The sequence below is a fragment of the Bos taurus genome, chromosome 2 (genome assembly GCF_002263795.3).
Source record: "Bos taurus isolate L1 Dominette 01449 registration number 42190680 breed Hereford chromosome 2, ARS-UCD2.0, whole genome shotgun sequence".
In the NCBI taxonomy this organism is placed as follows: domain Eukaryota; kingdom Metazoa; phylum Chordata; class Mammalia; order Artiodactyla; family Bovidae; genus Bos; species Bos taurus.
The window spans coordinates 125,246,621-125,267,886 of NC_037329.1; the positions used below are offsets into that span (position 1 = coordinate 125,246,621).

A 21,266-nucleotide genomic window follows, 5' to 3' on the forward strand; every position below is an offset into this window, starting at 1 on the left:
TCTCTTTTTTATTTTTTAAATTATTTGATTGAATTTTATTTGTAGTAACAATAATCATTAAAACCAAACAAAAACAAACAATAAGCAAAAAACAAAACAAAACAAAATCCTCCACACTGAATGGGAATAATACCCATTTCAAAACCCTTTGAAGTTTGATTGAGCTTTTTCAATTTTACCTTCTTGATCTTAAAAACATCAATTTCTCTGTCTACTCACCTTTCACTCCAAGCCACCACTTTTGTCTAAACTCTTGTCTGGACTTCTGCATTGGCAGCCTAAACTAGTCTTTGGGTCCATTAGGATCCACCTCCAGTTTGTTTTCCACACCATTGCCAGGGTTTTTTCCAAAATGCAAATCTGATCATTTAACTCACCCACTCAGAACACTTCACTGGCTTTCCATTGCCCTTAGGAGAGAAATCAAAATCCTTCCCATGGTATCTCAAGGTTTACAGGGTCTGCTCCCTGTCTGTTTCTCTAATCTTGCCTCCCTTCAAGAGTCTCTTGGGTTTTCTGCATCTATGGACGCTGCTGAGAAAGCACTGTTGAAGTCTTCCCCACCTCCACTACCATCACGTCTAAGTCATGGTCTCCCAAAGAGCCCGGACAGCTGCGGAAGCTCTTCATCGGAGGACTGAGCTTTGAAACAACTGATGAGAGTCTGAGGAGCCATTGCTCACATTCCCCATCATGTGGTAATGACGGATCCAAACACCAAGTGCTCCAGAGGCTTCAGGTTTGTCACATACGCCACGGTGGAGGAGGTGGACGCGGCCATGAATGCAAGGCCACACAAGGTGGACCGAAGAGTTGTGGAACCAAAGCGGGGTGTCTCAAGAGAAGGTTCTCAAAGACCTGGTGCCCACTTAACTGTGAAAAAGATTTTTGCTGGTGGCATTAAAGAAGACACTGAAGAACGTCACCTGAGAGATTATTTTGAAAATAATGGGAAAAAAGCCTGGGAAAATTGAAGTGATTGAAATCATGACTGACCCAAGCAGTGGCAAAAAGAGAGGCTTTGCTTTTGTAACCTTTGATGACCATGACTCTGTAGACAAGACTGTCATTCAGAAATACCACACTGTGAATGGCCACAACCGTGAAGTGAGAAAAGCCCTGTCGAAGCAAGAGATGGCTAGTGCTTCATCCAGCCAGAGAGGTCGAAGTGGTTCTGGAAACTTTGGTGGCGGTCGTGGAGGTGGTTTTGGGGGGAATGAGAACTTTGGTCATGGAGGAAACTTCAGTGGTTGAGGTGGCTCTGGTGGCAGCCGTGGTGGTGGCAGATATGGTGGCAGGTGGGGATGGTTATAATGGATTTGGTAATGATGGAAGCAATTTTGGAGGTGGCGGAAGCTACAGTGATTTTGGCAATTACAACAATCGATCTTCAAATTTTGGACCTGTGAAAGGTGAAAACTTTGGAGGCAGAAGTTCTGGCCCCGATGGTGGTGGAGGCCGATACTTTGCCAAACCATGAAACCCAGGTGGCTATGGTGGTTTCAGCAGCAGCAGTAACTATGGCAGTGGCAGAAGGTTTTATTTACTGCCGGGAAACAAGGCCGGAGAGGAGAGCCAGAGAAGTGGCAGGGAAGCTACAGGTTATAGCAGATTTGTGAACTCAGCCAAGCGCAGTGGTGGCAGGGCCTAGCTGCTACAAGGAAGACATGTTTTAGACAATACTCACGTGTATGGGCAAAAAACTCGAGGACTGTACTTGTGACTAATTGTGTAACAGGTTATTTTAGTTTCTGTTCTGTGGAAAGTGTAAAGCATTCCAACAAAGGGTTTTAATGTAGATTTTTTTTTTTTTGTACCCATGCTGTTGATTGCTAAATGTAATAGTCTGATCATGACGCTGAATAAATATCTTTTTTTTTTTAAGAGTCTATTGGTCTATCGGTCTCTCAATGCACAGATTGGGAGAAAATATTTGCAAATAACGTGACTGACAAGGGATTAGTCTCCAAAATTTACAAACAGCTCATGAGGCTTAATAGCATCAAAACAAACAATCCCATCAAAAAATGGGCAGAATATCTAAATAGACATTTCTTCAAAGAAGACATACAGATGGCTAAGAGGCACATGAAAAGATGTTCAACATTGCTAATTACTAGAGAAATGTAAATCAAAACTAAACAGAGATATCACCTCACACCAGTCAAAATAGCCATCATTTTAAAATCTACAAACAATAAATGCCTGAGAGGGTGTGGAGAGAAGGGAAGCCTCCTACTGTTGGTGGTAATGTAAATTAGTATAGCCAGTATGAGAACAATATGGAGTTTCCTTAAAAAACTAAAACTAGAGCTACCATCTGACCCTGCAATCCCACTCCTGGGCACATATATGGAGAAAAATATGGTCCAAAAGGATACTTGCTCCCCAGTGTTCATTGAAGCACTGTTTCCAATAGCCAAAACATGGAAGCAACCTAAATGTCCATCAGCAGAGGAATGGATAAAGACAATGTGGTACATATACACATATTTTCATGAAGTATTACTCAGCCATTAAAAAGAATGAAATAATACCATTTGCAGCAACATGGCTAGACCTAGAGATTGTCACACTGAGTGAAGTAAGTCAGAGAAGGAGAAATATTGTATGACAACCCTTATATGTGGAATCTAAAAAGAAATGATACAAATGAACTTATTTACAAAACAGAAACAGACTCACAGACTTAGAGAATGAACTTACGGCTGCTGGAGGCGGAGGATGGATGGGGGAAGGGATAGTTAGGAAGTTTGGGATTGACATGTACATATGGCTACATTTAAAATGGATAACCAGCAGGGTCCTCCTGTATGGCACACAGAACTCTGCTTAATGTTATGTGGCAGCCTGGATGAGAGGGAAGTTTAGCAGAGGGTGGATACATATATGTGTCTGGCTGAGGCCCTTTGCTACACACCTGAAACTATCACAGTATTGTTAACTGGCTAAACTCCAATATAAAATAAAAAGTTTTTTTTTTTTTTTACAAAAAGAGTCTTTTGGTCTTTTATTTCTTTTTTCCCCCTCAAGTTTGCCGTATTCTTTCTCATCATTTAACCATGGCATATTCGGTGTAGTCTGCTAGACCTCTAATTCATCTTTCATATTTCCCTGGACCCTTTTCAATCTCCTGGACTAGATCAAATTCTCCCATTGTAAACTGTCATTGATTTCCCTGATAGACTGTGTATTTCACCTAGGTAGTGCTAACACAATTTAATTTTCCATTTACTTGTCTACTCATTCGATTAATTCTTGTTCTCCTCAGCACAGCCACTACGAGTCTGTAAGCTCCAGGGGAGCAAGGTCTCTGTCTGCGTCTGTTCACCATGAAATCCCAGCCCCTGGCTCTGGAGGCAGTTCTTATCTCTTAAAATCACAGATGCACATGCTCATCCTTGGATCAGGACACTAAGCTTTGTTCCGAAGTCATATAGCCAGCAGGTGGGTAAATTCCAAATCTGATTCCCAAACCTGTCCTTCTTTTCACTCTGCTGTCCTTTCAGGAGGGCGAAGGGTTTGGATTGTGCCATTTTTGGGTGTGCAGTTCTAGAAACTTCATCTGCTTCCTGAAGTCTTTGGAAGTGAATCTGAAAAAGGCTGACAGCTGGCCTGAACTCACAGGGGTGGCAGGGTGGTGGTGGGGAGTTCTGCTTTCCCTTTTTCTTCCTTTTATGTTTTGGTTTCCTCCCTCCTGTTTTTCTCCTTCCTTTCCTTTCTTCCTTCCCATTTTCCAAAATACGCATGAAGTTTCTGCTCATTGCCAGACTCTATTCAGGAGGGCAGTGACACAGAGGTGAATCAGACAGAGTCTCTGTCCTCAAAGAGCTCAAAGTCCAGTCTGTTAGAGTCTTGGTCAGTAAATAAATTCCAATCCAGTTTCATTTCCTCTTCTGTAAAATGGGCATTGTTCTTACTACACCAGAGTTTTTGGGTACATGTAACTACACTCATTCTGGAATGAAATTTATTAGAAGGACACTGGATGGATCCCAGGATTGAAAAGAAATCAGGAGAACCAGACCCAAAAAACAAGAGGGTGGGCAGCTAATGGAGCCAAGGAACTTGCTTGTGAGGACAACGCCCCTGGCACTGTTCCCACTGTGACTATCCCAGTTGTTCCCTTGTCTTTGCAACTGTCCCCCAAAATTCAACGACCAGGTGGGAGCATCCCAGGAAGCAAGCATGGGTCAGTCACCTAGCCAGACTCCGGCTGCCTAGCTGTATGGACAGGAGGGAATTGCCCCCTGTCATGGAAGAATGGGAGTTGCCACTCAGAATCCCTGACACTGCTGCTCTCATTTCCCTGTGGTTCTTGGGTGACATCAGGGTCAAAGGATCTCTTGAGAGGTCATGTACCCAGCCAGTGTCCGGACAACTATCAGCTCTTAAGCAACAGGACTGGAACTTGAATTTGGGTCTAGCTGGCAGAGTAGCAGTTAGACCTTTTGGCTGCAAGCAACAGACACCACCTCTGCCAGTTTTCAGCAAAAGAGAATTTACTGGAGGGATGTGGTCGAGGCTCAAAGATTTATAGGTAGCTGGAGAAGTAAGTTAGGGGACAGAGAGGAACCAAAGGAGAGACGGAGGGTTTAGGATCGGGGGGAGACACACTGACACTTGAGTCCTGCCACCACCAGTGTAATGAATGACCTCTAACAAGATCTCTTATCTTGGCTGCACTGTCTCTAAATTCAAATTCTCAGGAGAATGTGTTTGACAAGGTTAGTTTCCATCATGGACCTATCCTCCAGGGTGAGAAGAAGGATATGGTTTCTTTAGCGGCATGGGTCATTTGCAGTTACTTTTCCATCAAGGTCACAAAGAAAATTAATACATTGTTGAGGGGTATATCAGTTATCTATTACTGAAAGGATAGTGCATAGCAAACAATCGCATGTTTCCAAAGCAAGCAACAATAAGCATATACATCTGGTGGTCAGCTGGGCAGCTCCACTGATTTCGGTTGGACTTACATGTCTGAGGGCTTCCCTGATAGCTCAGTTGGTAAAGAATCCGCTTGCAATGCAGGAGACTGGGTTCAGTCCCTGGGTTGGGAAGATCCCCTGGAGAAGGGAAAGGCTACCCACTCCAGTATTCTGGCCTGGAGAATTCCACGGACTGTATAGTCCATGCACTTTCACTTTCACTACATGTCTGGAGGTTGCCTGGCTATTGGCTGATTTAGTCTGACCTTGTCTGGGAGAACTAGACTCTCTGGTTCTGTTCTCCCAGTGGGTTACTTCTGATATGTTCTCCTGGGTAATGGCAGAGGCAGGAGAGGAGGCAAAGCCTATCGCACAAGTGTTTTTTAAGGCCCACCTTACATCACGTTTGCTAATATCCTAGTGGCCAAAGCAAGACACGTGACTAAGACCAGCATCTGAGTGAGAGCACTGTGACATTTCATGGCAAAGGCTGTTGATACAGTTGGCTCTCTCTCCACGTCTGTATGTTCCACATTCACTGATTCAACTGACCATGGATCAAAAACGGTTGAAAAAAAGAATTCCAAAAAGGAAAACTACTTACATAGCATTTACACTGTATTTACAAGTATTTAAACAGCATTTACAATGTATTAGAGATGATAAGTAATCTAGAGATGATTTAAAGTATAGCAGAGGATATGCATAGGTTGTGTGCAAATACCATGCACATTTTGGTATCTGAATTGGGGGTGCAGAGTCATGGTTGTCCTAGAACCAGTCCCCAGCAGATACTGAGGGAAGACCGTACTGGGAAAGGTGAAGAATTGGTGCCATTTTTGCAGTCCACTGGGAAATGTCCAAAAGGAGCCAATGTCTGTGACAGACATCAAAGTCCACGTTCTTTCCATGTTCCACACCATCTGGGGCACCAACCAAAGGTGTTTTTCTCCAAGATGGGCCTCTGTCCTTATTCAATTGTATCACTTTGAACATCAGTTTCATGAGAACAGGGACTTCTATCTGTTTTATTCGCCTGTAACTCCATTGTCTAGAGCAGTTCCTGATACGTAGCAGGTGCTTAACAAATACTGGCCAAATGAAAATTACCTTGTAAACCTACCTCATGCATCTAACCAAGGTTTTTACTTTTGTGAGGAGGCTGTGTACTATGGAGTAAAGGGCTTAGATTTGGAGACAAACCAACCCGAGTTTGTATCTGGGCTTCATCCTTTACTACCAGTGATCTTGGGCAAATTATTCAGTCTTCCTGAGCCTTATTTCCCTCTAGCAGAAACCATCTGGGTGGCTTTTCAGTGCAACTTCCCCATTTTCTGATAATTGTCCCTCTCATCTTCACATATTTCCTGTACTGGGGCTTCTATATTTTGTGACCCTGTCCCCCTCCTCCAACCCTAACTCAGCTGATTGGACAAAGGGAATGGATCTGAACTAAAATGGGCCAATCAGAGTCTGTCAGGAATTTGGAATTTCAGTCTTAGTCTGATTGGCCTCTTAAATGGAGAAGACAGGCACGCAGGAGCTGGCTTATGGCCATTTCACACCAGAGACAGCTGGTCTACAGCAGGAGAGAGGAATAAAGCCCTCATTCAAGATTATTTCTCAGGCCCAGCCAGCTATAAAACAGCTGACTAGGCAGCTGGGGTAGTCTCTGGTTCCAGACTGAACCTTGGTTCAGATTCTGGCTCTATCACTTACTAGCTGAGCCATTTCACTTCTCTGTGTCCTGGTTCTCATCTGTAAAATGGGAATGATATTAATACCTACTTCATGAGGTTGCCGTAATGATTAAATAAAAGTGCATAGAAGAATATCTAATACATGGAGAGTACTAATCCACGTGCATGTATTCCAGATCATAGCTTCTGATTCTTAAAGTTAATACTGCTTTTCCACCCCAACCCACCCCCCTTTCAGGAAGCACTCACTTCAGTGGATTGCTGATTCCAGAGCAAAGAATCTGAACGAAACCACTTTCACATGTGAAATGGGGAAAGTTGAGAATCTTCGAGTTCTTAGCGAGGATTCAGTGAGATGAGTACAACTCTTGGCATACTGTAGGTGTTCAGTATTTGCAAGCTTCTCATCCTTCCTACTCTGCTTTCCTCAGGCTCCAACTGGGGCCAAGCATGGGAGACGGTGCTTCTCGTGTGGATGGGCTTGGCCACAGCTTGATTTGGCTCCTTTCGAAGGTGAGCCGGATCCTTTCTTACAAGATTCTTAGAACCACTGATCTCGATACCTCATTCTGCGCTCAGATGCATGACTCAGGGACCTCAATGATCCTGAGGTGCCTCCCCCCAGAAGACTTCATCTCCGATACGCTCTAGATTTTTTTCCTGTGGAGGAAGTGACCCAGGGCACAGCAGCTCTTGGTGGAGGCAGGGCTGGTGTAGGGAGCATGAGTAGACAGATAGGAAACTTACCTTGCTACTTGTCCTCTGCTGGTACCATCTCTTTCCTGGTCTTTGGGAGCTACATGTTGCTGTTTAGTTGCTAAGTCATGTCTGAGCCACTGGACTGCTGGGAAAGTCCCTAGAAAGAGCTTCTTGATTCGTGTGATGGTATTCCAGGGTGAACAAGTCCATGACAGGAGGGTTTTCTTCCTCTCGGCTGGCTTCCTCAGCCCTCCCAGCTCCACCTTTTGAGGCCCCTACTCTATGACCACCCAGCTCAGCACCTGCGCCAAGGCCAGCAAAGGCAGAGTTATGGGAAAGTGTGGTGGGAGGTTCTACGAACACTTTTTTAAAAAGTTGATGCATAGTTGCTTCACAGTATTACGTTAGCTTCAGGTCAGCAAAATAGTAATCCAACAGTTAAATCCACTACACAATGGTCACCACAAGCCCAGTAGCCATCTGGTACCATGCAAAATTATTACACTATTTTGACTATGTTTCTTAGGCTGCATATTACTTCCTTGTGGCTTATTTATTTTCTTAATATAATTGGAGGTTTGTATCTCTTAATTCCTTTCATTTATTTTTGCCCAACCTCCCACTCCTTCCTGGCAACCATCAGCTTGCCCTCTGTGTCAGCAACTCTATTCCTGTTTTGTTGTGTTTGTTACTGTATAAGTGAGATCATATAATAATTGTTTTTCTCTGACATTTCACTTAGCATAATATCCTCTAGGTCTGCCCATGTGTTGTTAATGGTAGAATTTAATTTTCTTTATGGCTGTGTAATATTTCACTGGAGGAGAGCATGGCAGCTCCAGTATTCTTGCCTAGAGATTCCATGGACAGAGGAACCTGGCAGGCTACAGTCCATAGGGTCAAACAGACTTCGATACGACTGAAGCGACTTAGCAGAATATTCCATTGCATATATATACACTACATCTTTTATCATCCATTCTTCTACTGATGGACGTTTAGGTTGCTTCCATATCTTGGCTATTATAAATAGTGTTGCAGTGAACCTAGGGATGCATACATCTTTTTAGGATACTGTATTTATTTTCTTTGGGTAAATATCCAGAAGTAGAATTGCTGGGCCATATGGTAGGTCCATTTCTAATTTTTTGAGGATCCTCCATACTGCTTTAAAGTGGCTGCACTAATTTACATTCCCAACAGCAGTACATAAAGTGGTCTTCTGCATCCATTTGCCTCTGGGTTGGGGGGTGGGGGAGGAGAGCAGCAGGAAGGTGATTCCCCTGAGGTGAGTCAGCAGTTGTCATCATCCCTGATCCTACCCCTTCTCTCCTGTGGGGGTAGAGGGGAAGTTGTGGATGTGGAAAAGGCCATAAAGTTGGCAGATGCTGCTGGGGATCCATAAATCCATGGTGCCGCGGGCTTCTCCTCTAGCTCATTGGCCCCAGTCCTTGACTGGGATTCTGCCTCCAATTCCCTGCATAGTTCTCCACTTGCACATGAACATAGCTTCAGACTCTGCATATTACCTTCTCCTTAGTTGCACCAATCAAGCATCTGCCAAGGCCACACCAAATTCCCCACCCCTCCTTGGATCCCAGACCTGGCACAGCCTGACTTCTGGTACTGAACCTGTCACTGGAGCTGGGTCCGTGTTCCCTAGGCCCATCTGCCAAACATCCTCCCCACCAGCATCAGCCCAACATTTCACAAGCCCGAGTCCACCACAGTGGTTATATTCTGAGTGTCTGTCAAACAGATAGCCTGGGGAGGAAGTGTGGGTCTTAGAATCAGACACCCTGGACTAGGATTCTGGGCCCATTATCACTTGTTTGCTGTGTGACCTTGAGCTGGTCACCTCCCCTCTCTGAGCTTCAGTGTCCATATCTGCCAAAGAGCCTAATGATGCCCTAACTTGGAGCTGCCAGGTTCTAATGAGATGACCTATCTATAGACATCAGCACAATGTGGAGGCTTCAGACATTGTCACCCGCAGCCGCTTCTCCACACAGCTCTGTAGAGAAGAAAGGAGCTGTATCATTGTTCAGTTCAGTTCAGTCGCTCAGTCGTGTCCGACTCTTTGGGACCCTATGAATCGCAGCACACCAGGCCTCCCTGTCCATCACCAACTCTTGGAGTTCACTCAGACTCACATCCATCGAGTCAGTGATGCCATCCAGCCATCTCATCCTCTGTCGTCCCCTTCTCCTCCTGCCCCCAATCCCTCCCAGCATCAGAGTCTTTTCCAATGAGTCAACTCTTCGAATGAGGTGGCCAAAGTACTGGAGTTTCAGCTTTAGCATCATTCCTTCCAAAGAAATCCCAGGGCTGATCTCCTTCAGAATGGACTGGTTGGATCTCCTTGCACTCCAAGGGACTCTCAAGAGTCTTCTCTAACACCACAGTTCAAAAAGATCAATTCTTTGGCCCTCAGCTTTCTTCACAGTCCAACTCTCACATCCATACATGACCACTGTCCTGCCCCTTACCCCTCAGCTAAGTCATCCCTTGAAGAAGCATTTCTTAAACCTCTTATCAGATCAAGATAGCAGCATGGTGCTGAGGGTTGGGTCTGGGAACAGGAAGCTACCATGGAGCAAAGGGTCACTAAGTCAGAGACCTGGCAGAAGCAGCTGGTAAAGCATGTGATTCCTGGGGGGGGCCTATGGCCTGGGTGGAACCCCAGCTTTAACTCTGTTGAGCTCTGCACGAGCCACAGTATTTCTTCCAGCCTCAGTTTCCCTATTTGGTATATGAGGGGTAAAATAGTATATATCACATCGGGCTCCCATGGTGGCTCAGGTGGTAAAGCGTCTGCCTGCAATGCGGGGACCCAGGTTCAATACCTGGGTTGGGAAGATCCCCTGGAGAAGGAAAGAGCAACCCGCCCCAGTACTCTTGCCTAAAAAATTCCATGGACAGAGGAGCCTGGTGGGCTACAATGGGGTCACAAGGAGTTGGACACTCACTCACTGAGTGACTTTACACTCACCCAGAATTTTTTCTTTTTAAATTCTGGCTACGCTGGGTCTTTGTTGCGGCGTGGGGGCCCAGTTGCCCCATGGCATGTATGACCTTAGTTCCTGGGCCAGGGATCAAACCTGAGTCCCCTGCATTGGAAGGCAGATTCTTAATCCCTGGACCATCAGGGAAGCCCCGAGAATTGTTTCGAGAATTAAATGAGGTAATCTATGGGGTGGATATAACATGGGACCTGCCCCAAAGGGAGCACTCAAAACACCTTTGACAGGTAAGTCATTTTCAAGTTTTTGCTACTTTATTTTTTGTCTCTTTATATGATTGAATTAGGATAAAGTTCCAGGAGAGGAATTACAGCCTCCTAAAACAGATCGTCAAATTGCTTTTAAAAAGGCCGGGCTCTTCCAAAAAAGCTCCCCGAGCCCTCTGCGGTCATGGGGTGGGGCGGGGAGGAAGGCCGTAGGGGGAGGTAGGGAGGGCAGGAAGACGGGGGTTGGGGAGTGAGGGGTGATGGGGTGGGGGGATAAGGGGTGAAGAGGTGGGGAAGTTGGCGGAGTAGCGGGGCTGGAGGGAGGGAACAGGTGGTGAGAGGAAACGCACAGCGGACTCGGTTGAGCAAAGCGGCCACAGCCCAACCTCAGCTGGGCCGCGCTTCCTCCGCTGCGAACAGCAGGACTGGGGCGGCGCTGATCCTGGGGGCGCTGCAGGTTAGTGCTGTGGAAGGCCGCGCAGGCCCAGTGGATCTCCAGGCACAAGGAAGGCTGTCTCTAGAAAACTCCAGTGCTATCCCAACAGGGAAGACCTCAGGATGCACGTGGATCTCCCAACTGCGCTATGAAACCAACAACAACTCCAGTTTCCTCCTCCGTTTCAAAGACTGGGACAGTCACCACCTTGAGTCTACAGCAGCCTTTAAAATGACAACATCCGGGGTCTCAGTAGATATGACTTTCATCACCTTAGTCTACAATCCAACATAACAAGTGTTTCATTGTTGTTGTGCAGTGGCTAAGTCGTGTCTGACTTTTCTTCCCCATGGACTGCAGCACCCCAGGCTTTCCTGTCCTTCACTATCTCCTTGAGTTTGCTCAAACGCATGTCCATTGAGTCGGTGATGCCATCCAACCATCTCATTCTCTGTCGTCCCCTTCTCCTCCTGCCTTCAATCTTTCCCAGCGTCAGGGTCTTTTCCAATGATGGGCATCCCAAATGTCAGTCAACATCCACAATGACTGCAACCCACAGTAGTTAGATGACATTTCTTTCTTCATTAGTAACAATTACAGCAACTATTAATTTTAACGAAAATAAAGGATTGGAAATTCCCTGGTGGTCCAGTGGTTAGGACTTGGCCTGGATTCAATCCCTGGTAAGGGAATTAAGATCCTGGAAGCCATGTGATGGGCACCCCTCCCCCCAAAAAAAGGATTAAAATTTGATACTGGCAGCTTTGTTGGTGGTATTCTATTAAAATATGGAATTTAATCTATGCTTTATACTGGATACAAACTGTACTGTTCCCGAAGAGACATTTGTTATAGATCCATCTGTGAACGTGTTGCCGTCATTTAAGAAAATCCAAGGAACAATGGAAAGAAGAAAGGTTTTGCAGCCCAGTCAATTAATTTAGTATTCTCTTCTTGAAAATAGTATCAGTAGGCCACTGCATATAATGTACAGTGTATTATAGGATTTTTTTTTTTTTTTTTTGGCTGCTCAGCATGTGGGATCTCAATTTCCCAAATTTCTGACCAGGGATGGAACTCTTGCCCTCTGCAGTGGAAGTTCAGAGTCCTCACCACTGTAGCTTAGCCAAAGAATTCCTGAAGTTTAATAATATATGTATTTTGTTTAGAAACAAAACACATATCCCCAAAACAAAAACAATCCCCACCCCTGCCACACGCACAAACAAAGCAATTAAACCCAGAAACAATACCTGGGCTTAACTCTGTTAGAAAGTTGTTGGAGAGGCTGTCTTTTTATTAATAACTTCTTTGGAGCGTTCAATGGCCGTTGATATAATTATCGTATTTCTCTGTGTAATTTCAGTAAATTGCAATGTTTAACACGCTAATGTTTTAAAGACTTAATTATCAGTTTTAAATAACGAGTTGGATTATTTACTACTGTGAGAATATTGTCACCACTGGCTATTGCTTCATTTCATATTTAGCTGTTAATTTTGTATTTGGCAAATATTTTAAAGATGTGTACAGTTGTTTTCTATATATGGAAATGTTACAAATGATAAAATGTAAACACACTGATACAATTCCCTGATGGCTCAGTGGTAAAGAATCCGCCTGCCAGTGCCTGCCAATGCAGGAGACTTGGGTTCAATCTCTGGGTCAGGAAGATCCCTGGAGTAGGAAATGGCAACTCACTCTAGTATTCTTGATTGGAGAACTCTTTGGAGCCTGGTAGGCTACAGTCCATGGGGTTGCAAAGAGTCAGACATGAGTTAGCAACTGAACACAGCAAACAAAGAAAAAACCAAAAAAGACCATTATATCATCTCTAAAACTGCCAAAACAACATTTAGAACTCTGAGCCATAGATGAATGCTGTGTTTATCAAACCAGGGTTTGTGAGGCTCCCCTTAGGCTACTGGGCTTTCCTGGTGGCTCAGAGGGTAAAGCGTCTGCCTGCAATGCAGGAGACCCGGGTTCGATCTCTGGGTTGGGAAGATCCCCTAGAGAAGGAAATGGCAACCCACCCAGAACTCTTGCCTGGAAAACCCCATGGATGGAGAAGCCTGTTGGCTACAGTCTATGATAAGCTACTGTCTATGGGGTCACAAAGGGTTGGACTTCACTTAACGTTCTTTCTTTCCTTAGGCTACTACACCTACAGGATGAAAATGCTGCATTTTCATTCATGGTCCATTTTACTCAAAGGTTTGGGGAGACAGCATTTTTATACTAAAACACCAATGTATTTTGGAATACATTCTTATGAAGTTTTAAAGCAGAAAATTTTGAGGCAGGAAGAATTCTACTGCCTTCTTTGGGTCTTCAGACTGCTCCTCTTCCTCGCTTGCTGAAGAGGAGGCACTTTCAGGAGTATTATGTTAATGGGGAGAAAAAGTACAGTATTGTAAGGACACTGGGACCAGCCAAAGTATTTTGCAGTGTTATAGTTTATTTTGGAGCGTTGAAAACTCAGGGTCAAATTTTGACAAAAGAAGTATTTATTCACACTAAATACTAACCTAGTGTATCTTCTATCTTAGGTCATGTCCAACTCTTTTGCAACCCCATGGACTGTATAACCTGCCAGGCTTCTCTGTCGATGTAATTCTCCAGGCAAGAATACTGGAGTGGGTTGCCATTTCCTTCTTCAGGGGATCTTTCCAACCCAGGGATTGAACCTGAGTCTCCTGCATTGCAGGCAGATTTTTTATTGTTTGAACCACCAGGAAAGTCCCATGGTTAAAGCAAATCACACTAATTTCTGATAGCTTAACAATGAGCTAAGAATCCTAACGAACCTTCACCTATGTTTAACACGAATTAAATGTGACTCGTGATCACCTTTTAATTTTCACAGAATGCCGTATATCAAGAATTTTTATATAAAAGGATCATTTCTACTCACTGTGCATTATGGTTGATTGCGGTGATGAATATAGGTGATAAAAATTATCCCAAATATGGATATGATAGAATGCATGTGACACATATAGTATGGAGGAAATAATATGCAACACACATGGTTTCCTTAGTTTGAAAGGAAATGTGACTGATAAGTAAGTTGCCCAAACTGATCTTTCAAACATTGCTTTCACTTATTTGCAAAATATACTTAAAATATATTGCAGAGTAATGTGGGTATCCGAAATCACTGTGGATGGTGACTGCAGCCATGAAATTAAAAGGCTCCTTAGAAGAAAAGCTATGACAAACCTAGACAGCATGTTAAAAAGCAGAGACATCACTTTGCTGACAGAGGTCTGTCTAGTCTAAAGCTATGGTTTTTCCAGTAATCCTGTATGGTTGTGAGAGTTGGACCATAAAGAAGACTGAATGCCAAAGAATTGATGCTTTCAAACTGTGGTGCTGGAGAAGACTCTTGAGAGTCCCCTGGACGGCAAGGAGATCAAACCAATCAATTCTAAAGGAAATCAATCCTGAATATTCATTGGAAGAACGGATGCTGAAGCTGAAGCTCCAATACTTTGGCCACCTGATGGGAAGAACTGACTCATTGGAAAAGACCCTGACCCTGGGAAAGATTGAAGGCAGGAGGAGAAGGGGACGACAGAGGATGAGATGATTGGATGGCATCACCGACTCAATGGACATGAGTTTGAGCAAGCTCCGGAAGATTGTGAAGGACAGGGAAGCTGGAGTGCTGCAGTCCATGGGGTCGCAAAGAGTCGGGGACATAACTAAGTGACTAAACAACAACAAATGTGGGCCTTTTAAATTTAACTTGTTTGTCTCCTGCATTCTTGATATTTTAGTACTTCAGGTCAGTCAGAACATGGTGGATAGGGCTGCAGTTTTCTTGAATGCTTGTTTCTTTAGCATTTTAAAGATATAAAACCACTTTTTAATGCTAAATGTCATTATTTCCCTTTAAACTTTCTGTGGTTTGGGTTTGAAATAATCTTTTTTCTCTGCATATAGATTGTATAATTTGTTACTTTCAAATACCTTTTTTTTTGGTTATCTGCAAAAATTAGGGAAAACAGAGATGCAAACTAGAATTTCACTTTAGAGCACATTTTCTAAGCACCACTTTATCTTCCTAATTATGTTTATTTAAACGTTCTATTCTGTTTGCATTCTTTGAGATGGTTATTTGAAGATAAAAAACAATCTAGTTGTATGTCTAAATATTAGGCAAAATCCAGTCTATGATTTTAAAATGTCCTAGATGATCTATAAAATTAATAATTGAAAGATAAATGAGAGTTGGCAGTATTTTATAATAGTAATTTTTTATTTTTAAGGAAAAAAAATTAAAGCAAATTCTTGTTACCTTTTTTATTATAATGACCAGCTTTGGGTATTTCATTGCTACTGAGATCTATTTTTAGAATAAAATTGTCTTCTCCGTTTAAAAAAAAATGCTTTTAAAAGGACTAAGTCAGGTACAACGTCACCAGCAAATTGTGTAAATACTAGTTTTGTCACACCTTTGCTGGCACTAACCTTTATAATTACTTTAAGTTTTTACTAATATTTAAGGTGTCTCATAGTTGACTTAGTTTTTTTTTTTCATTTCACAGCATAGGTGAACAGGATGTGCCGATAAGTAAACGTTCATCAGAATAGAGGAGGGATCGTTTTTTGGAAGAGGGAACTTCAAAAGAAGAAAACAAACACACACTTTGTAGATATCTTGAAAATTGAGGATGTTGTTCTTCCTGTCAATTGCAGCTACTTCTTTATTCTGAGACATCCGTTTCTGTACAGCTTGTTCAGTTCCCTAGGCTTTGACACTTGTAGATCTCGAATGTGGAAGTACCCTGAATGATGATGACGATTTAACAGCTCGGGATAAACTTTTGATGCAGTGTCACATCAACTTCTCTGTCTCTTTGAATATGCATTTTCTTATATGATAACTTTCCAGTTCGGAGGAGAAGCTTAAATTTCTCTGGAAAATTATTGAAGATGATGAGACTCAGTTTCTCCATCTGTAAAATGGAAGCAGGCAGTTGGGATGAGGTTGTCTTCAAAGAGCAACGTCACAGGTTTGCAAAGACCCACAAGGACTTGGTTGGCAAAACACGTCTTGAGAGGAGGAAGATTTAATTCGAGAACAAAATAATATCGTGGTTCTTAATGTCCTGCTTGTTTATCCCAGGAAATTTTTGGATAACAAGGAGTTAAGTAACCAAGAGAAGGGAAGTGGAACTAGAATAGACCAGAAGTTATAGGTCCTCTGTCCTCCACGCCAATCACATCTTTAAAGATACTGAGAGGAACTCTGAGTCACCCACTCTCCAGAATCTGAGAGTTCAATCTTATTTAACTTCCCAAGAATTACTGTTTGCTCCATTTCAACAATCCGTTGTTGTTGTTGTTGTTTTCTCCTTCATTGAATTTATCATTTACATTATTTTGCCTTCTTTGGCATTTTTACTTGTTACTATATGTCTCCCTTACTAGAATATAAATTATATGAAGGCAAGGAATACATCTGTCTCACTCATTACTGTATTTTCAGTTTTTGGAAGATGCTAGATGTTCAAGAAATATTAATGGAGTAAAAGGTGACCCTAGTGGGCTGGAGATATGGGCTGCTATACCTCTGGTTATGTACATTCATTTCCTGTCTAAAAATGGTCCTCTACCATATGTAATTGATTCTGGAATCCATGTGCCTAGCCATTGGACCTCTCAGCTATGCAAAGGAAGACCATGCAGCCATTAGATACATGTGGCAGAGGAATATTTATTGACGTGGAAAAATATTCACAATATGCTGGTAAATGAGAGCCTCAGGTTTCAAAATACAGCACGAACCATCCAGGGTGATTGGGAGGGTTAAATGAATTAAGACATGTGAAGCACAGAAAACGCTGTCTCAGGACTTCCTGGTGGTCCAGTGGCTAAGACTCCATGCTCCCAATACAGGGGGTCTGGGTTTGATCCCTGGTCAGGGAACTAGATCCCTCATGCTGCAACTAAGATGCAGCACAGTCAAATAAACAGATACTAAATAAAAGGAAGAAGACAGGATAGCATATGGCAAGTTCTGGATAAGTGTTGCCCAAGTAGTTGGGTGAGCCATCTCTCATCTTCACGGACTCTTAAGGAGAAATCAGGCCCCAGGCTACAGAATGGAGAAGCACCCTGCTGTCAGAGGACTGCCTCCATAGGCTTGAAATAATGCCTGCTGTCCCTCTGCACCTCTCTCCCTTCCACGCCAGGCTGGTCAGATGGGGAAAACAGCAGTTCAGACAACAACTCTTTCCAAGGATGTTGTTGTTCAGCCACTAAATTGTGTCCGACTCTTTGTGACCCCATGGACTGCAGTACGCCAGGCTCCCCTGTCCTTCACTGTCTTCTGGAGTTTGCTCAGATTCATGTCCATTGAGTCGGTGATGCTATCTAACCATCTCATCCTCTGCCACCCTCTTCTCTGCCCATCCTCTCCAATGATATCTCTCCATCAAATCTTCTCCCCTTTCCGCATTCTGACAACCTTTTAATATCTTTGATCTGGCTGAGAGATCTAAAAATGGGAAAGCTGGTTCGATACTTTTCTGCTGTAACTTCTACATAGGAGGTAGCCTCATGTTCAGTTTGGGATAGGATAACAGTGGAAACAGTGTTAGACTTTATTCTGGGGGGCTCCAAAATCACTGCAGATGGTGACTACAGCCATGAAATTAAAAGACGCTTACTCCTTGGAAGGAAAGTTATGACCAACTTAGATAGCATATTGAAAAGCAGAGACATTACTTTGCCAACAAAGGTCCGTCTAGTCAAGGCTATGGTTTTTCCTGTGGTCATGTATGGATGTGAGAGTTGGACTGTGAAGAAGGCTGAGCGCCAAAGAATTGATGCCTTTGAACTGTGGTGTTGGAGAAGACTCTTGAGAGTCCCTTGGACTGCAAGGAGATCCAACCAGTCCAATCTGAAGGAGATCAGCCCTGGGATTTCTTTGGAAGGAATGATGCTAAAGCTGAAACTCCAGTACTTTGGCCACCTCATGCGAAGAGTTGACTCATTGGAAAAGACTCTGATGCTGGGAGGGATTGGGGGCAGGAGGAGAAGGGGACGACAGAGGATGAGATGGCTGGATGGCATCAGTGACTCAATGGATGTGAGTCTGGGTGAACTCCGGGAGTTGGTGATGGACAGGGAGGCCTGGCATGCTGCGATTCATGGGGTCGCAAAGAGTCGGACACGACTGAGCGACTGAACTGAACTGAACTGATCCATGCACTGACATCTCTGTAGAAACAGAGGAGAGGAGAAACCCCACGTCAACATCCTGTTACATGACTGCAATTATGACCTTGGGTTCTGAGAAGCCCCTGAGTTCTCATAATAAATTCTTCCCTTTTAGATTGAATGGGTTCCTTCTATTAATACTCGCAAACAAGTAATTGCTCACCAAGGGACAGATCAGAAAGAACTGATCTTGGACAGGGTATTCCTCCTAAAGTGGGCAGGAATAAAAAGAACCAGAGCAGAGAGTCTGAGTCAAAATCCCCCACAAGTTCAAAGGCCTGAAATTGGGCAGAACATGGAAATCAGAGTACAGGGTCAGGGCCAGGAGCCCAGAGCTGAACTGCAATTAGAGAGGAGGAGGTCGAACTTGAAGTGAGGTTGTGTCCTGGGCAATAGCCCACTCCTGCTTCTCAGTTTTGCTTTTTGGACTCTGTAGTCTGTGATGTGTAGTTGGCTTAAACATACAAGGACAGGGACAGCAGCCACCAGTATCTCCAGGCCTCTGACTTTTGGTTTTTGTCAAGTTATTTTGGAGTGGGATTATAGAGCCAGAAGGTTTGACTTTTGGTATCAGCCACCAGTGACTTTATCCAAAACGGTGCTAATTAATCCCACCATGAGCCACATGGGAGTGTATCTGCGCCTATGAAAGGGCAGAGTTATAGGCAAAGGACGGCCCAGGATGCCCCAGCAAGTTTATGCCATGTTTTTCTTACTTCTTTGGAACACACCACACAGCATGTGAGATCTTAGTTCCCTCACCAGGGATCGAACCCATGCCCCCCTTGCAGTAGAAGCATGGAGTCTTAACCACTGGACCACCTTGGAAGTTCCAACTTTATAGCTTTAAGGGGAGGACCTGCTGCTGGTGGAGGAGCTGAAGAAGAAACGAGTGGAGGGAGACAAGGCGCTCACCCAGCAGTCCGGCATTCCTGACATTATTTCGGCTTCCCTCTGCTGTGGATCCCTGATTCCTCCTTTGATTATTCCCAGTTCCTGGGCTGAGTCCTGTACAGGCTAGATTTTTTTCTAATCACATAAGGCTTTCCACCTTACCTGCTGGCCAGTACTCCATGAGGAAAGTTCACTGATTCCTGCCCGTCTTTGCCTTGCCAATTGAAGTGGCTCCTTGGAGCTGCTGAGCCCATTCTAATGGGCCTGCTGGACTCTACTTGAAGGTACTATCTGGCTGGGCACCCCACGCCTAGTCTAGTCTCTTAACTCAGGGAGGAAGAATAGAAAGATGGTTAAAAAGCCCAGGACCTGGAGTCAGACTGCTTGGGTTCAGTCCCCTTGTAATGATCTGGGTAACTCAGGGCAAGCTATGAACCTCCCCAGGTTTCAGTTTTCTTTTCCGCAGAATGGGGATGAGAATAACAGCACTTAACTCATAGGGGCGTCAATAGGGTTAAACTGAATTCATGTATACAGAGCCAGGGACGATAAACTAACTACAAGAGTAAGATGGACAGTCCTGTACAACAAAGAACCATCCCACCTGTCATGACTTGTGGGCAGGTTGGAAAAGAATTTCTAGACAAGAGGCAGAGTAAGAGGAGAATGAAGTTTATTAGAGTGGGAGACACTGTTAGAACAGTGGGCCAGCTCAAGGGAGAGTCGACCCCCTTGACAAGCTAGTAACTGAATTTTATAGCCTGGAGACAGAGAAAATTCCTACTGGAAAGGTGGCATTAGGTGATTGGTTAGGATGCTATAGGGTGGGTATGTAACCTAATATGGGCTCAGGGAATGGGGAAGGTTTAGATCCTGAGGCTCATGGCAACAGTTGCTATGGGGCTTGGTCAGTTTCACAGATTTTCGTCCTGTGACCTTGGTACAGGGCTCCACACCTGTGACCTTGGTACAAGGCTCCACACTTGTGACCTTGGTATAGGGCTCCACACCTGTGACCTTGGTACAGGGCTCTACACCACCTAAAATGCCATCAGTGCTCCTACTTGAGAAACTCTGGCTAAGAGCATGGAACTTGAATGCTTAGGTTGACTCACAGATCTACCATTTACTAGCTTTGTGATCTCAGACACTTACTGAACCTTCTGTGCCTCCGTTTTTTAATCTGTAAAATGGGAGCAAACTATGATTTGTAAAATGAGAAAAGTGACAGCTTACTTTATAGGGTTGCCCTGAAGTTTAAAGGAGTTAATACATACAAAGCTTTTAGGACAAGGCCTGGAATAGAATCAGCTCTACACTTTAGCAACTGTTACTATTATACTTTGCCCTTATCCAATGTTGTGGACATAACTGGGGGTGGCCTATGGTATAAGCATTTTTCTCACATGAGAAAATAAATCTCTGCTTCCTTTGAAAGTTCTCTGGAAGAAAAATTTCCCTCGAGAGGTTGTTAATTAATTCCTATGTATATTACTCATGTGAGAAAACACTTGCCAAAACACAGGGAAAATGTAACTGGTCATGTTCTAGATGGTGGTGAATTAGACCAGTCTGAAGAGCCAAGGTGTCTTAGTTAGGAACAGTTCAGTTGCAAATAACAGAAGCCTTCTCATACACTAGCTGAAGCAAGAAAAACATCATGGGGGTGGTCAAAAGGGGAGAATCTGGGTGAACACTTAGGGTTAGGAAGTAGACAGGTCTCATGAGGAACTAGAAACAGGAACTGGAAACTTCTAAATAGATCCAGACTCCCACTCTTGCTCACCACTCCTTCCACACCACCCTAGCAGAGCCATCATCAGCTCTCGCCTGGACGGTTGCAACATTCTCTCTTCGTTCTCCCAGGACTCATTCTTCACAGAGCAGCTGGAGTGATCTTTTAAAAGTGTAATAAGATTGCATTGTTTCCCTGTACAAAGTCTTTCAGTGGTGTCCCTTTATACCTGAGGGCAGGCATTTGCCCCTCCGCTGTATCCCTTGGGTGCAGTACATGGTAGGGGCTTAACAAAAGTCTTGGGCTTCCCTGGTGGCTCAGACGGTGAAGCATCTGTCTGCAGTGCAGGAGACCTGGGTTCAATCCCTGGGTGGGGAAGATCCCCTGGAGAAGGCAGTGGCACCCCACT

At 44.0% G+C, this 21,266-nt stretch overlaps 1 protein-coding gene and 1 pseudogene across 1 annotated transcript in view; both read left to right on the forward strand.

Annotated features, from left to right (window-relative positions):
* EYA3 (EYA transcriptional coactivator and phosphatase 3) overlaps window positions 1-21,266 on the forward strand; it is a 188,334-nt gene that overhangs the window by 44,684 nt on the left and 122,384 nt on the right. The window contains exon 2 of the mRNA XM_025001181.2: window positions 3,272-3,447. The gene's annotated coding sequence lies outside the window, so the exon portion shown is untranslated. The remainder of the gene's footprint in view (window positions 1-3,271; window positions 3,448-21,266) is intronic.
* LOC107131869 (heterogeneous nuclear ribonucleoprotein A1-like 3) lies at window positions 647-3,265 on the forward strand (annotated as a pseudogene).